At 26.9% G+C, this 16120-nt stretch overlaps 1 protein-coding gene across 2 annotated transcripts in view; it reads left to right on the top strand.

Moving 5' to 3' along the window:
• The first annotated feature begins 373 nt into the window (after positions 1–373).
• The window catches only part of LOC107444248 (uncharacterized), a 207531-nt gene continuing 191784 nt past the window's right edge, over positions 374–16120 (top strand). For both annotated transcript variants that reach the window (XM_071186721.2, XM_043049802.3), the window contains exons 1-2: positions 374–488; positions 2597–2698. The gene's annotated coding sequence lies outside the window, so the exon portion shown is untranslated. The remainder of the gene's footprint in view (positions 489–2596; positions 2699–16120) is intronic.

Genomic DNA, 16120 nt, shown 5'->3' with positions numbered 1-16120 from the left:
CTAATTTCTACGCAAACATTCTCTGAACGTGCTGTGTTGAAACCCGATTATTGATTTGTTACTCTTAAACTAAATCCAATCTTTAATTCGTGGTTTGTTATTCTGCCTTTTCGAACAATTTATAACTGCTAAAGCTTATAACTGAATAACATTCATTTCAATTATTTTTCAAGCATTGTTTTGTTTTTAAAAAGAAATTTCAAATTAAAAAGAAAATCATTTTACTGGAGGAAAATTCAAAATTCAAGTTAAAAGCCATAGACGCGCGGAAATCAAAAAAGCTCTCCCTATTTGCTACAACGAATCAGCGGCATCAATCCGGGAACTTCTTCACCATAGAAAACGAACCAATCAGATTCCGCACTCGGTTGCTTCCGTGAAGTCGCTTTAGAAAAGGTGGGCGTTGACATATGATTGCCTCCATTGCTTTTTAACTTTAGATTCATGCAAAATTCATACTTTTTCTATGATTGATTCACAAGTTTGATGTAAGTATGACAGGTTTTCATTACCCTGTTTCTGAAAATTAAAAAGGTCTCCTTTTGAATCATTTGAAAATGCGTTTTCACATCGATTTCGAAGAGTAAACCACCGAGAAACTGCTTTGCGAAAGCAATATGGCCGCCTTTATAGAAGCTTCTTCAACGTCATCGAACAGAAAATTTGTTTTTATCGAATTTTCAAGCTTTTTCTCGAAATTTAAAGGGTTCTAATAAACTTAAAACATGTAAAAATGTATGTTTATTCTTATAAATTCGACTGCAAAGTAGTATTGCTGCTAAAAATGCTCCTTTTTATCTAAAATACATTTCTTGTCGCCGTACTTTTAAAATGGCGGCAGTGTCGTTTCCAGCGATTCCCTATATTAGTTCCTGTTTCGAAATTATATCGCTTTATCATCCTAATAATGAAATAAAACGTCTATGAAAAACGTTATCCAAGCTGTTTATCTTGCTACGTTAATCTTGGAACTAAAACTGGTATGAATTTCATAAATTGTAAATGCCGTCGTAGGGACATTATCCCTACTTGAAAATGGTGTTATAGAGATGCGAAGTTTCTTAAGCAAAGAAATATTTTTTTTTAAATAATTGTTACAAAAAAATATTATAAGTGCATAATAATGACTTTTTTCTTTCATTTAATATAAAGATTTTAAATATTTTGATTAAAGGCAAGCAATTACGAACTTATATTTACAGGTTACTAAAAGTCGCAAATTGTTTAATTCAGGTTTTAAAGATATTTGTTTAATTTTAAAAGCATTAATTTTACTTTAAAAAGCTTCTTTACGATCGTTATAAAATTTGTTTAATTTCTCTTAAATATAAATATCAATTAATTGTAAAATATTTTGATATAAATAATCTTGTATATCGGACCGAAGTTTCTAAATACAATTGTTATTTTTAAATCTAAAAAAAATTCATGAGCATCGCATACATTATTCGTTTTGTTAAAGAATTTTGTTATAAGCACTAATTTGCCATAATAATTGGTTTTTAATATTTTTTCAGTCATTTATTCTGTTTCTATTTTATAAATAATTTCTGTTTAGTACCAAAAAGCTTTTTAGTGCTTGCGAAACGAAAGAAACGGCTATATTTTATAAATTTTTATGTATTTTTTGAATTATTAAAGTTTTGAAACTTCTTTCCATGCTCATAGAATATCATTTACTAGGAAGAGAATTTGATTTAACACGCATGCGCATTGAGCATGCATTGAGAGGGATTATTTCTAGCATTTAGGGATTTTCGTAGAAAAATTTCTTATTCTCAGTCAAGAACGGGGATTTTGTTTCTGTTTAAACGACTTTTATTCCTTTTTATTTTGGTTTTTCTTTAGGTGACTTGAATTTGTTGTGGAAGTAAAATAGTTGAATTATCATTATAGTGATTCTAGACTTCATTTAAAATTTTTGTTACTGAATATGGAAATAGAATTTTATTTATTCAAAGTATGTTAGCGTTATTTTGATTTAAAAATAAAAGTTTAAGAAGTTTCGAGAGTATATTTTCTACCCATAACTATATCGATAAACGCTGCTAATTAATTATTATAATGATCTATTAGTTTTAATAAAGGATTTTTAACAACATTTTTAACTTTTCCCTTAATAAATTTGGGAAAACTGTATATTTTGTAAATTTCGAAATTTTGTATTGAATTTGTTAATTGGTTGTGCCTTTTTCCATACAAGCTACTAATTCATTCCTTTTTTTCTTTGGAAGCTGAAAAAGGCGGAAGCAATATTTTATGTGATAATATCAACCTTATCAAAATAATTTTTATTAAATAGATTTGCATTCAAAATGTGAGAAATAATGACGAATTTTTTTTCCAGCTTTTGTTGCAAATACAATACATGCTTTATGAATCTAATAATTTAATAAGATAATTAAAAGAAGAAAAAAGGAGGTTTTAAATTTGTGCGAAATACGTAAACTTGAATTTGAGAAAACTCCCTTAAAACAGGTTGATTCAATAAATAAGTAAAATATCCCAAACTTTTTGACATAAAATACATAAATGTAAGTTACACTATTAGTTTTTATCTATGATATTAATTTAGTTTAGATTTTGTTCAATGTAGATGTACTGAAGCAAAAAAAGGAGAAAACATCACAGCACTGTTATTTTAGGATCTCACCATTTCAAGGTGTCAAGTTCTTGACCCTCGGAAGAAAAAGTACAGGTATGAACTGTTACTAAATAATGTTTTTTTTTTTTTTTTTAATGCATGTAGGTCGTTTCGTTATGATCTCTTTTTAATATATATTACTAGAATATTTGTTAGAAAGTATACACTTTAGAAGTCTCAAACCAATATTAATAAAAGGAAATAATATAAACATTATCGAAATCTTTTAAATCACTAGTGAGGAAAGCGCGACTTAAAATCGCAAAACAATTTTAATTGGGGGCTGAAATTCGAAGGTGTTTTCAATAACGTGCTTTTCTTATCAACCTTCCTTTCGTTAAAATTCGATTGCGTTTTTGTCCCTTCCTCTCTTAAATATCAATTTACGACCCCCTAATGTGCATACTTTTTATTATTTTTATTTTGTGAGAAGCATTCTAAAAATATTGATTAGGGGTGGCTGTTAAGGAACACCTTAACTGTTACACTTAAAATGGAATTAATATTTCCTACGCTTTGTCTTAATTTGGCTAATTTAAGTAGTAAATGTTTAAAAACATTAATAAATTTCTGAAATAGATTAATTTTAAACCGCTTATTAGTTTTGATGTGATTGTTTTAGTATTAATGTCTTTTTTTTTAACTCATACGAATAAATTAAAATTTTAATGATTCTATTACAATTAGATTCTAGATAGATTGTGATCACTATCGTGTATTAGATGACTAATAAAAATAAATAGTAGTTAAATTAAAGTTAAACATTATGAGTTGCTGCATTTTTTACTGACTAATTTCAGAATTTATTTAAAAATATAAGCTTGAAATGTGATAAACGGAATTTGATTAAAATTTTTTTAGATAGATTGTGAGTACTATTGTGTGTTAGATGACTAATAAAAATAGATTGTAGTTAACTTAAAGTCAAACATTATGAGTTGCTGCATTTTTTATTAACTAATTTCAGAATTTATTAAGAAATATAAGCTTGAAATGTGATAAACGGAATTAGATTAAATTTTTTTTTTAGATAGATTGTGAATACTATCGTGTGTTAGATGACTAATAAAAATAGATTGTAGTTAAATTAAAGTTAAACATTATGAGTTGCTGCATTTTTTATTAACTAATTTCAGAATTTATTAAAAAATATAAGCTTGAAATGTGATAAACGGAATTTGATTAAAATTTTTTTAGATAGATTGTGAATACTATTGTGTGTTAGATGACTAATAAAAATAGATTGTAGTTAAATTAAAGTTAAACATTATGAGTTGCTGCATTTTTTACTGACTAATTTCAGAATTTATTAAAAAATATAAGCTTGAAATGTGATAAACGAAATTTGATTAAAATTTTTTTAGATAGATTGTGAATACTATCGTGTGTTAGATGACTAATAAAAATAGATTGTAGTTAACTTAACGTTAAACATTATGACTTGCTGCATTTTTTACTGACTCATTTCAGAATTTATTCAAAAATATAAGCTTGAAATGTGATAAACGGAATTTGATTAAAATTTTTTAGATAGATTGTGAATACTATTGTGTGTTAGATGACTAATAAAAATAGATTGTAGTTAACTTAAAGTTAAACATTATGAGTTGCTGCATTTTTTATTAACTAGTTTCAGAATTTATTAAAAAATATAAGCTTGAAATGTGATAAACGGAATTTGATTAAAATTTTTTTTAGATAGATTGTGAATACTTTTGTGTGTTAGATGACTAATAAAAATAGATTGTAGTTAAATTAAAGTTAAACATTATGAGTTGCTGCATTTTTTACTGACTAATTTCAGAATTTATTAAAAAATATAAGCTTGAAATGTGATAAACGGAATTTGATTAAATTTTTTTTAGATAGATTGTGAATACTATCGTGTGTTAGATGACTAATAAAAATAGATTGTAGTTAAACTAAAGTTAAACATTATGAGTTGCTGCATTTTTTACTGACTAATTTCAGAATTTTTTAAAAAATATAAGCTTGAAATGTGATAAACGGAATTTGATTAAAATTTTTTTAGCTAGATTGTGAATACTATCGTGTGTTAGATGACTAATGAAAATAGATTGTAGTTAAATTAAAGTTAAACATTATGAGTTGCTGCATTTTTTACTGACTAATTTCAGAATTTATTAAAAAATATAAGCTTGAAATGTGATAAACGAAATTTGATTAAAATTTTTTTAGATAGATTGTGAATACTATCGTGTGTTAGATGACTGATAAAAATAGATTGTAGTTAACTTAAAGTTAAACATTATGACTTGCTGCATTTTTTACTGACTCATTTCAGAATTTATTCAAAAATATAAGCTTGAAATGTGATAAAACGGAATTTGATTTAAAATACATATGGCCTAAATATATTTTTGTTGTTGTTCCTTTTCTGAATTTTTTTTCTTTTCATTTTTGTTGAATTAAAATCCAAAATTGCATTTGCCAACGAAACTCTCTTTATTGTGATCATTCCAGAATCCTCATGTGATCCTCAATTTCTCTCCAGAAAAACATTGATAGCTTCTTATAAAAATCTCATCAAGGGAGTCCTAATGTATGATTCGAAAACCTGACTTTTAACTAAAAATAGAAGACACAAGTTTGTAATTTGTGTGTTAAAATATGTTCTTAGAAGTGCGAAAAAACGTTCTTAGAAGCATCCTTGACTGTGTCAAAGAAAATGGCCTTCAGCGAAGATGTTTTAACAAAAATATTTATAGGATTTTTAAAGAGCTCGAAAAAATTATTACGAAAAATTATCATAAAAATTATTGTAATTAAAAAAATGAAGTGTGATGCTGAAATTGTTGGAATAGATTTAAAAAAATCCGGTAAAGGAGATTTTGTTTTTAAGCCCTTCTTCACGTATTGGAAAAAAGCAAGGCTTAAATAAAAGTGACTCAATTCTATGGAATCATGTAGAAATGGGATAAGAAACTGGCAGTCTTGGTCAGAAATCAGGTTATTCTGGAGGAATCTTCAAGAGAAAGGCTTGAGCCCACCTAGCGTTCTATATATGATGATGAATTAGAAAATATAGACGGGTTTTAATTTATGTCTAGCAAATTTTTATAGAGAAACTAGCATAAGTTAATCCATTTTGGTAAGTTTTGAAATTTAAATTGTACGCTTGTAGAGTGTTTAGAAACAAACAATGAATAACGTTAAAACAACGTGAAAAGGCAAGCATAATGCCAAATTTGTTTGTTTTATGTGAAATCATTTGTGCTTTTTCACATTGTTTTAACTTCATTCCCGAACAAAGTTATCCCTTCTTTATTTTAACACGAATACTAGTTTCGCGATGTTACATAAAAATGATGAATAAAGTTGAAACAAACCACAAAAATTATCGAATCAAGCAGACGGTGATTATTTTATTGGAGACAAGTTCTACAAGTGCTTTTTCATGTTGTTTTCAACATTTGAAACAACATTTAAAAATTAGGCAAAATTTTTTTTCTTAAGCACATTTTCTAAATCAATTTATTAAACATTTAACAATATTTAGGGTCATGATTTTTGGTCTAGCTATTATTAAAATATTAAGGCTATGATGATGAAAAGGTTAATTTTTTGAGCCAGTAACTTATATAGATTAATAATAATTCATTAATAATAATTTATGACATACACTGATATACATTATTTTCGTGAAAAGTGCGAAAATTACGTCATAATTGTTGAATGATGAGTAAAGAATGAATGTAAACAATGAAATAAGTTGAAACCGTGTTTTTTCGCATTGTTAAAACTTTATTTACATCATTAAGTTAGCTTTATTTTTGTTTGGTGACGGACAATGGATTAGAAATTCAAAAGTTTTATTTCAAGTTGTTGGTGTATGGTTTGTTCTCATAAGTCTTTCGGTTAACAAAGAAATAAAACCTAACGAGTTCGATTAATTTTTCTTTAGAAAAGGATACTTTTTTTCGTTTTTTAAAGAATGGATATAAAAATAAGTATTAACTATACTTTTTTTTACCTATTAATAATAACTTCGACAGAAAAATGACATATATATGTATTATTATTATGTTTTTTTTTTTTGTTGAAAATTTAACTGCGTTGTTGCCCTTAAATATCGCATACTGAAAACTATTATAGTGTGCAAATTTCTTGCAATCTGAATTATTGGGAGAATAACTAGTGAATGACACGGGACTGCACATTATTTTATTAGAATAAACTAAAAAAAAATCAAATTGGAACCTTAATATTAGTGGCTGCACAGCGAAAATAATTCTGGTTAAATTACTGTTTTGTATGGTAAAGATATTTCTGGTAAAGGAAAAAAAAAACATAATTCTGGTTTATAAAACCAAAATATACGGTACTTAAACCCTTCAATTGGTAATTTTTCGCAGTTAAAAAATACAAAACTGAAAAGTAATTTTTGCCAAATAAATGGTTTTTATGCCCTGTTGGTTTTTATTATGATATCATAACCAAACTTTATCACACATATCAAATTTTATCGCATATTATAAAACCATATTGTTAATTTCAGCTAAATCATCACCAAAGCGCATCGGTAAAAATTACTGTGCTCCCATAGAGACAGAAACTATTGAATCACAAGTTTGATTAAAAAAATATTGAATAACAAGTCTGATTAGTTTTTTTTTTCTTTTTCGAAACTTATATTTCTTTTGGTTTTCCAAAGACAATATATTTAAAAAGTAACAATAGGAGTAAGTGCTGTTGTTTACCAAAAGTTTTATTCACGAATTGGAATTAATCTATAAAAATTCTAGAGCTTCATATTACACTTGGAGACGCTTGTCTAGGAGTGTTTTTACATTCTCTGGTGGATAAAAATAAAAAAAAAAAAAAGATTTAGGAGGGAATAAAAAAAAAAAATAAATAAAAAATAAAAAAAAACGAAAATTTTTTTTATACCAATTATAATTTCCTAATTTATTAATCTCATCCCATTTTGTTCAATTTTTTGCGAATATCATTCGTTAGTCTGCAATTTATTCTATTCTCTATGTACATTCTCTAAATTCTATGATATTAAAACAGATCGCTTTTCGATTCCATTGTACTGGAATTTAGTCAATTTAAATCAATTTAGTTGCATTCAATTTGTATCTATATTATTTATTTCGATTTCATTTTTATTTCATTCCCTTTCACTTAATTCAAGGAATGATGGAGAAATTTAATGAAAAGAGAAACAGAATACTGACTTTTTTTTTTCGTCATTGCATTTTCACTGCATTATATTCGATTTCAGTCAATTTAATTCCATTTCTTTCAGTTTATATTTATTTCTATTTATTCCGATTTCGTTTACATCTCAATTAATCCTGGAAATGAAAAAAATTTCAATGATGAGATTAAGAGAGTATTAAATTTGTCCGAATTTCATTTGAATTTTCTTCTAGGTTGCATCAGATCAGTCTCAAAACAGGAGTTATCATTAAATTGATAGAGAATGTGAAAGGAAAAAAAAACTCATACATATTAATTTCTTTTAACTTTATGAAACTGAATTTTGAATCGTATCATCATAAAAAAATTAATAAAAAAAAACTGAGATGATGATGATGAGAGTGGCATAGGAAATACGGAGAAAAACAACTGATGTACTTTAATATCTTAACAAAATTGAAACTGGAATTCATTTGATTGAGAGGAGGGCATGGGAAAATCGAAGAAAAAAAAACTAATACACATCAATTTGTAATGAAAATTAAACTGGAGTTCTTAATAATTTGAATGTGAGATGCATGTGAAACATGGAGAAAAATACTGATGCATTTCCGACTACTAACAAAATTAAAATTGGAGATTCTAATTCTTTGAATGGGCGAAACAAGGCATTTAAATTTGTTAAAAAAATAAGAAATGTAAGAATGATAGTGCTTAGTTTAACGAAGATTCTTTTGTTTCTCACAAATGAATGCTCATTAGGATTAAGCACCTTTTTATGTATAAACTGATGCTTTGTCTTTAAAATATTCGGTTGAAACTTGCAAGGCTTAATTTTATTCAAGATATATTCCACTTCTTAAGAAGCCTTTCTCCCCTTTATCGGATGAGGTGGAGACGGGGAGGGGAAATTCTAAATATGCTTTTAATCCTCCTTATTTCATTTTCACGAAATAATCGACGGCGGATATTTACTTTATTCGGCATTATCTTTCGGCGCAAGGCCGTTGCCTAATTAGAACTTGAAATATAAAATGTGTGGTAATTTAGATACTCTTCCAATTTTTTCTGACAAAATTATACCGATACAGTTTTGCAGTTTTGAAAGGTAGTAAGATAGTGTACATTTGTGTGTTCTTAAATTTTTGATTAATATCTTTATTTTTGTGCAATTTATATTATAAGAGTTATCTAAATCGGTTATCATCTGTTTAACTGTTAGAAAATTAAGTTTATTTATTTATTTTTTAAATCTAAAAACTAATAAATATGCAGTTTTAAATTACTGATTCTAAACCCTAATTCACAGATTTTTTGTTGTCTTAAAGTATAGAGAGAAACTTCATAGAAGTTCTAAAAATTATCCTAACAAATTCTCTTAATCTAATAAACTGGCCCCTTTTTTTCCACCTTCTTTTGAAAGGGATTGGGCTGTCGAATAGCATTATCTTAAATTTTAATAATAATAATAAAAATAAAATAAAAAAACATTATCAAGAAGACGAAAATCAAGCATTTCATCTAAAATTCTTTTAAACATTTCCTCTTAATTTTACTAAATTCGTGTTATTTATGAATTACTTGGATGACTTGTTATTTATGAATTAATAATATGCATTAAATGATACTGGGACATCCTATCCTATTTTTTCCGTAAACAAAAAATTTACTACCTTCTTCTATCCTTTAAATTAATTTTTTTTAATTCTGATTCCATATCAGACAAAATATAAACCAAAAAAATTTATGAAAAGGGGTAAAATTTTAATAATATGCAGATAAATGGAATACATTCCCTCCAGTATTATGCAGTTTTAGTTTATTAATAATAAGGTTGAAAGTGAGTTTTTAATTCTAATTATGATTTCAAATATTTTCAATTACAATTCTAATGTCCCGCATTTTCTCTTGGAGTGTTTTTTTCCAAAATTGTTATTTCATTTATAATTCTAATGCTATGATTGCAAATTTTTGTTTAATAAACTGTTCTTTCAAAATTTTTATTGCAACTGGAATTCAAATGCGGAGATTAAACCGCATTTTTTTTTATTTCAGTTCTGTTTCAAAATTTTAATTTCAATTAGAACTTAAGCGTGAGGATTACAGCATTTTTTTTGTTCAATCTTTTATTTAAATTTTTTTTTCAATATTATAATAGTTTTTTTTAATAAAGTTTTATTTCAAAAATTTTATTTAAATTCAAACTCTAATGATAGTTTTACATAATTTTTATTTTTTTTATTTTTCATTTTAATGTTAATATTTCGTTTCAAAAAACTTGAGAAAAGAATTGTTAATTTACATATCCTAAAAATGTTTTTTCTCCTTCGATTTTTTAATCGTAATTATTCTAAAATAATTTTAATAACAAATATCATTGTCATTGTTTTCCAACGAAATTTTTTTAGAGATTATTGACACTTACACTAATACTAATAATAGGAGTGCATTTTAAAATAGAGAGATAAACTTCATAACAGAGATTGCATTTGTTAATTACTGTCATTTCACAACACAGATTATGTCATAACTAACACATTGATTATAAAATTCATTTTACCGTAAAATATTATACTTTAATTTTTACTGTAATATTTATTTCATTAGAGTGATTCATTGTTTTCACGGTAATTATTATTGTAAAAATGACGGTATATAAAATTTTTTGTACCATTATCCGGTAAAAATGTATTTTAATTAACATGTTCCAGTAAAATGTACGTAATATGTTCCGGTAAAAGTGGATTTAACGGTAAAAAGTACTGGTACGCTGAGTGCCAGTTTTTTTCCCTGTTAAGCAATTTTTTTACAGTGTACACCAAATACATTTCTTTTTTCCCCCTAAATTTTTGGATCAGTGTCTTATGTTTTTCTTTATCATGTTTACATCATTATCATGTTTTTATTTAGTCATTTATTTTAATTTCAAACAATCGAACTTAAAACGTTTAGTTTTCAAGAATGAGAATTTAACATTCAAAAGTTCTTTTAGAAGAACAATTTTTTGAAAATAATATAAAAGGAAGTACTGCCTTCAAAAGATGCTGCCGAACAGAGTAAATAAGCAATATCAGTTTATTTGTAACACTTAGATTTCTTTTCTGTCTTCTCCCTTTTGACCGTTGGGGTTGAATCGGAAAGGAAGATTCCAGGAAAACAATTCAATAGAAAAGGGAAAACAATTCAATAGAAGCCTATCAAAAGATGGATTTTTTTGATGAATTTCGCAACAATTAACTTAACTTAAAACATTTATTTCTAATCTTATTTGAGCATATTTTAATCCTCATTTTACCTTGTTACAAATACAGAAAATTTAAAAAATTAGCGCTTATATAACATAATGTTGATAACTAATGTTTTAAATTATCCATAACTTGCTGTACTCATTAAAAAAAATCAACTAAATTTGATTTTGTTTTAATTTTTTTAAAACTACATGAATATAATTTTCTTTGCATGTAAGATTTATATACATAAAAAAATAAATAATAATGCGGTGGTGTTTTGAAAGGAAACTAAAAATTTAAAATATGACAAAAAATAAGTACTGTATAAGTACTAAGTATTAGATACCCAAATAAGTAAAAATAAGTACTAAGTATTAGAACCCACTTAGAAAATCCCTGCCTGCAATGAAAACTATATTTATTGTGAACATTGTTTCAAAATTTGTAATAAATCAGTTGAAAATTGTACTAGTTAGAGATAATAAGAAAAACATAGTTTCGAGTAAATTGCTTTTAAAGTTTTGTGATAAATAATATCTATATGTAACATAAAAAGCTTCTATTCATCTTTTTATGTTATCCTAATTAATTATTCTAATCGAAATACTTTCTCACACTTTTAAAAGCCGCATCCTGTTCTTAAATCTATTTTTGGCTCAAGTATGCATTTAATTAAAAGCAGGACATTTTCCCCTTTGCACTCGGTGGGAAACGCTCGATCTATTTCATAAACCAATAGCAACTACTAAGATTTTCCACATTCCCTAAATTAAGACGTTTCACGGATTTTACTTTGCAAGATTTTCCCTAACATATAACCAAGGAGCGCAACTTTTCGTGTTCACTTTTACACACTCTCATGACTGCTCTGTTTAATAATTAATGAATAAATTTTGTACCCTCCTTCCCGACGCTAGACCTGTTCTAATCCTTCCACTATATATATATATATATATATATATATATATATATATATATATATATATATATATATATATATATATTTCTTTATTATATTTCTTTCTATATATATATATACGAACCCTTTTTCTTGCCGATCAACCCTCCTGCGTTTAAAGTAGCAGCCGAAATTTCATCGTAATTTTGATCCAATCCTTTGGTTCCTATAGACGCACGTTTATACCTGATTGTTTCATAACTGTCAATAACGCTTTGCAACTTTCATTAAAAATTATTACAGCTAAATGAATTTAAACTATATTGAAAATATCATTAGTTCTTTTTCTTACAAGGTTTAAAAAAAAACTTTTCGCAATAAATTAATTAAAATGATAACTTTTTTACAGAAATGTTTTTGTAGGAGTGAATTTGTTAATCAACTGAATGCACAAGTTCTTTTTCTCATGCATGTAACAGTTAGTTTCGCCTCGTACGCCGCGCTCGATACATTATGCTGTAACTTACACATTTTTACAAAAATCGATTCAATATTTTGATTCAATAATCTTAAAAGGATAAATTATCAAAAATAGAATTATAAATGTATATATATATTTTAATTTTTTTGAAAATTATGAAAATTCCCTTTAAATATCGGAATATACTGAAAACTATTCTAGTGTGCAAATTTTTTCGTGACACGGGATTGCACATTATTATTAGAATAAACTCTAAAAAAATCAACTTTGAACCTTAATATTAGTGCATTGAAGCTGCTACTGCTCGGCGAAAAAAATTCCAGTAAAATTACCATTTTGTATGGTAATGATATTTCTGCTAGAAGAAAAAACAACAACATAATTTTGGTTTATAAAACCAAAATATACGGTATTTAAACCCTTCATTTAGTAATTTTTTTTTCATACAGTAACGGTTTACCAGAAATTCTGGTTTTCAAAATTATAGTTTTTATTACCACACATTTGCTTAAAGAAAAGTACAAAACTGAAAAGTAATTTTTAACAATTAAATGGCTTTTATGCCATGTTCTGAGGCATAATAATATAATTACCTAATTTTACCACACATACCAAATTTTATGACATATTATGAAATCATATTGTTAATTTTACCAAAATAGTCACCAAATCGCATCGGTAAAAATTACCGTGTTCCTTTAGAACCAGAAGCACGGTAAATTTTATCATATTCTGGCAATTTTGACCATACTTTTTTTCCCAGGGCACCTTAATAAAGTGGGAAAATGAGAAAACATAAGATTACTCGTTGTATTACTTACATATTTAGAAAAAGTATACTACATAAGAGTATAATTGTCACTATATAAAATTTCCCTCTCTCTCTCTTCTATCACTTTTATGACAGCTGTATATTATTTTTTACCTTTTTGAAATAAAATTTAAAATTACAAGTCGCATTTTGTACACTGATTGTAACATTTGATGCTGTGAAACTCTTATAGATGTTGAAAAACTCTTATATAGATGTCGAAAAACTCTTATAGATGTTGAAAAATTCGTATATATGTTGAAAAACTCTTATAGATGTTGAAAAATTCTTTTAGATGTTGAAAAACTCTTATATAGATGTCGAAAAACTCTTATATAGATGTCGAAAAACTCTTATAGATGTTGAAAAACTTTTATAGATGTCGGAAAACTCTTGCAGATGTTGAAAAACTCTTATAGATGTTGAAAAACTCTTACAGATGTTGAAAAACTCTCATACACTCTTTAAAGCGTGTAGTTAAATCTCTAAACTCCAGTAAATTGTAAATATTTTAAAAAGTAAAATGCTTTTATTACATTTATGATTTATTTTTCATGAATTATTCGTGAATTTTATGAATTGACTCTAATTTTTTAAGAAGTCAGACGATCGATATAATTTATTTATAATCAAAAACGCGAAAGTGATTTCATGTCGCACGATGTTGAATATTCTTTTGAAGTGAATTGTAATAATAAGTATCGATGTTTTTAGATGTGTAATAAAAATTATGTTCGTTTAAGAAAAAAAATGTTCATTACTAAAAGAAAAGCGGACCACCCTGAATAACTTTTGATCTAACAAACGGAAGTTCAATTTATGGGACTCAATCTTAATAGTTCGAGAGAATAACTTCAAAATTGCTAATTAATTGGTGCAGACAATATTTTAAGTTACGAAAACAGACACAAAAACGTGCTTTCTCTGAATAAACATGCTTTTTTTTTCCTAACAGATTTGGATTTCTGACTCCCAAAATATAGCGAGCAGCCGCAGTCTGGGAAATATGGTCCCAATCAGTCAGGACAGGGGTCCAAAGTTTGGACCCTTAATGTTAATTTTATTTTTTACGTATTTCGCCATATCTGGAGAGCTTTTTAAGAGAATTAAAAAATTTTAACATGCGATTATAAAATTAGTTTATCCTAGATGATTCCATGCAAAAAATAATTTTAAGTAAATAAATTTTATTTCTTATTGTTTTTTTAATAATAGTCGAAAATTTTTTGAATTGTAAGGTATAAAATGTTTTGCATTATTTTAAAGAATGTAATTTTACGTAGCAAAAAACAACATTTGAGGGAAATCGGTCAAATATTTTCTGAGAAATTCTAATATTCTATTTCTCAGAATTGGACAGCTTTTGCTCAAATTTTGTATTTTGCCACGTAAAATTAGATTCTTTAAAATGATGTAAAAAATTTAGCACCTCAAAATAAAAAAATTTTCCTCTACTACTATATAAAATGATAAAAAATAATAAATATTTACTAAAAGTTATTTTCTGCATCTTTGGAAAAATGATTTTTATAATAGTGTACATTTGTTTTTTCAATTTGTTTAAAAGGTCTAGATATGGTGAAATACGACAAAAGTAAAATTATGAAAAAAGTAGGATTAACAAACTTTGGACCGTTCTCCTAACCGAACTATTGGGACGATATTTCCCAGATTGCGGCTACTCCCTATACTTTTGGGGTCAGAAATCCAAATCAGCTGGGGAAAAAAGCATTTTTTTTCCAGAGAAAATACGTTTTTGTGTCTCATTTCGTAGCTTAAAATATCGTCAACACTTAATTTTATAACCAAAGTTAAAACCGTCGTTGAACAGCCGACCCAATTTTGGGTTTACGACTACTAATGTTCAACTCCATAGCCTTGTAATTTTGAATCCAATCCAGAAGACAAGGGAACTCCTGGATGAAATATCGGGAGAAATTTGTCTTTGTGGAGGGCTTTTTTGATGGAACTAACCTGCACTTGCAGAGGAAAACCACGAAAACCTCCTATGGTTATCCTGACGGCATGGGAACTGTAACCCATAATCCGTCTACCACTGGGGATATTTTACGTCAGCACGGTGGTCGGTGCGAGCAGTTTGCGGAATTCGTATCGACCAGCTATCACTGGGATTCGAACCCAGTTCACCTCGTTGTTGAGGTCACTCTCTCGCACCATTAAGATTGAGTCCTAAAACGATGCAATTAGATCGAAAGTTATTTACGCTTTCTTTTTTTTTCCGCTCCGTTCCTAAATTTGTCAGTTATATTTAAGTTATTTTTTAATATTCAATTTCTATCCACTCCAGTTTTGATAAGCTTCGTTTGAATTCATATAAATATTCTTTTTGTGCAGTGTGCATGTTTAATTAACGAACTAATTTTGTTTTAAAAAGCATGCTAAACTAATGATTTTTGATACTTTCTTTATATTGTATCGTGAAAATAATTTTAATGACTCTTATGTCCGTCATATGTTATTGTAAATATAAATATTAGTATTACTAAAGAATAAAAATGGTGACTGATACATTACAACAAGTGAAGTAAAGAAAAAAGTATCTGGTGTAGTAAAAGCACCTAGATCCCAAAATTATGTACCGTGTTTTACAACATCACTTGGGGCTAAAGTAGTTAAAATAATTTTCATTATTAGATTTCTGATTTTTTTCATGCTAGTGGACACCTCTTTTTAGCGAAAATAATTCTCTGTCCCGAAAATGTCCGTTTTTCCAAGGTTTACTTAAATTAAAATTCTGCTCAAAAGTAAAATATGATGTGAATGAACAGTTATTTCTGCTTGATTATTAGAAGACTGATTGAAATATTTGGCTATCCAAAACTAGACAGATGAATAATTTTAGGGCTACTATGATTCTGAATTACAT

Source organism: Parasteatoda tepidariorum, chromosome 3 (assembly GCF_982258835.1).
Source record: "Parasteatoda tepidariorum strain Cologne lab strain chromosome 3, Ptep-v5.0, whole genome shotgun sequence".
Taxonomy (NCBI): Eukaryota; Metazoa; Arthropoda; class Arachnida; order Araneae; family Theridiidae; genus Parasteatoda; species Parasteatoda tepidariorum.
This window is presented reverse-complemented; position numbering and strand designations above follow the sequence as displayed.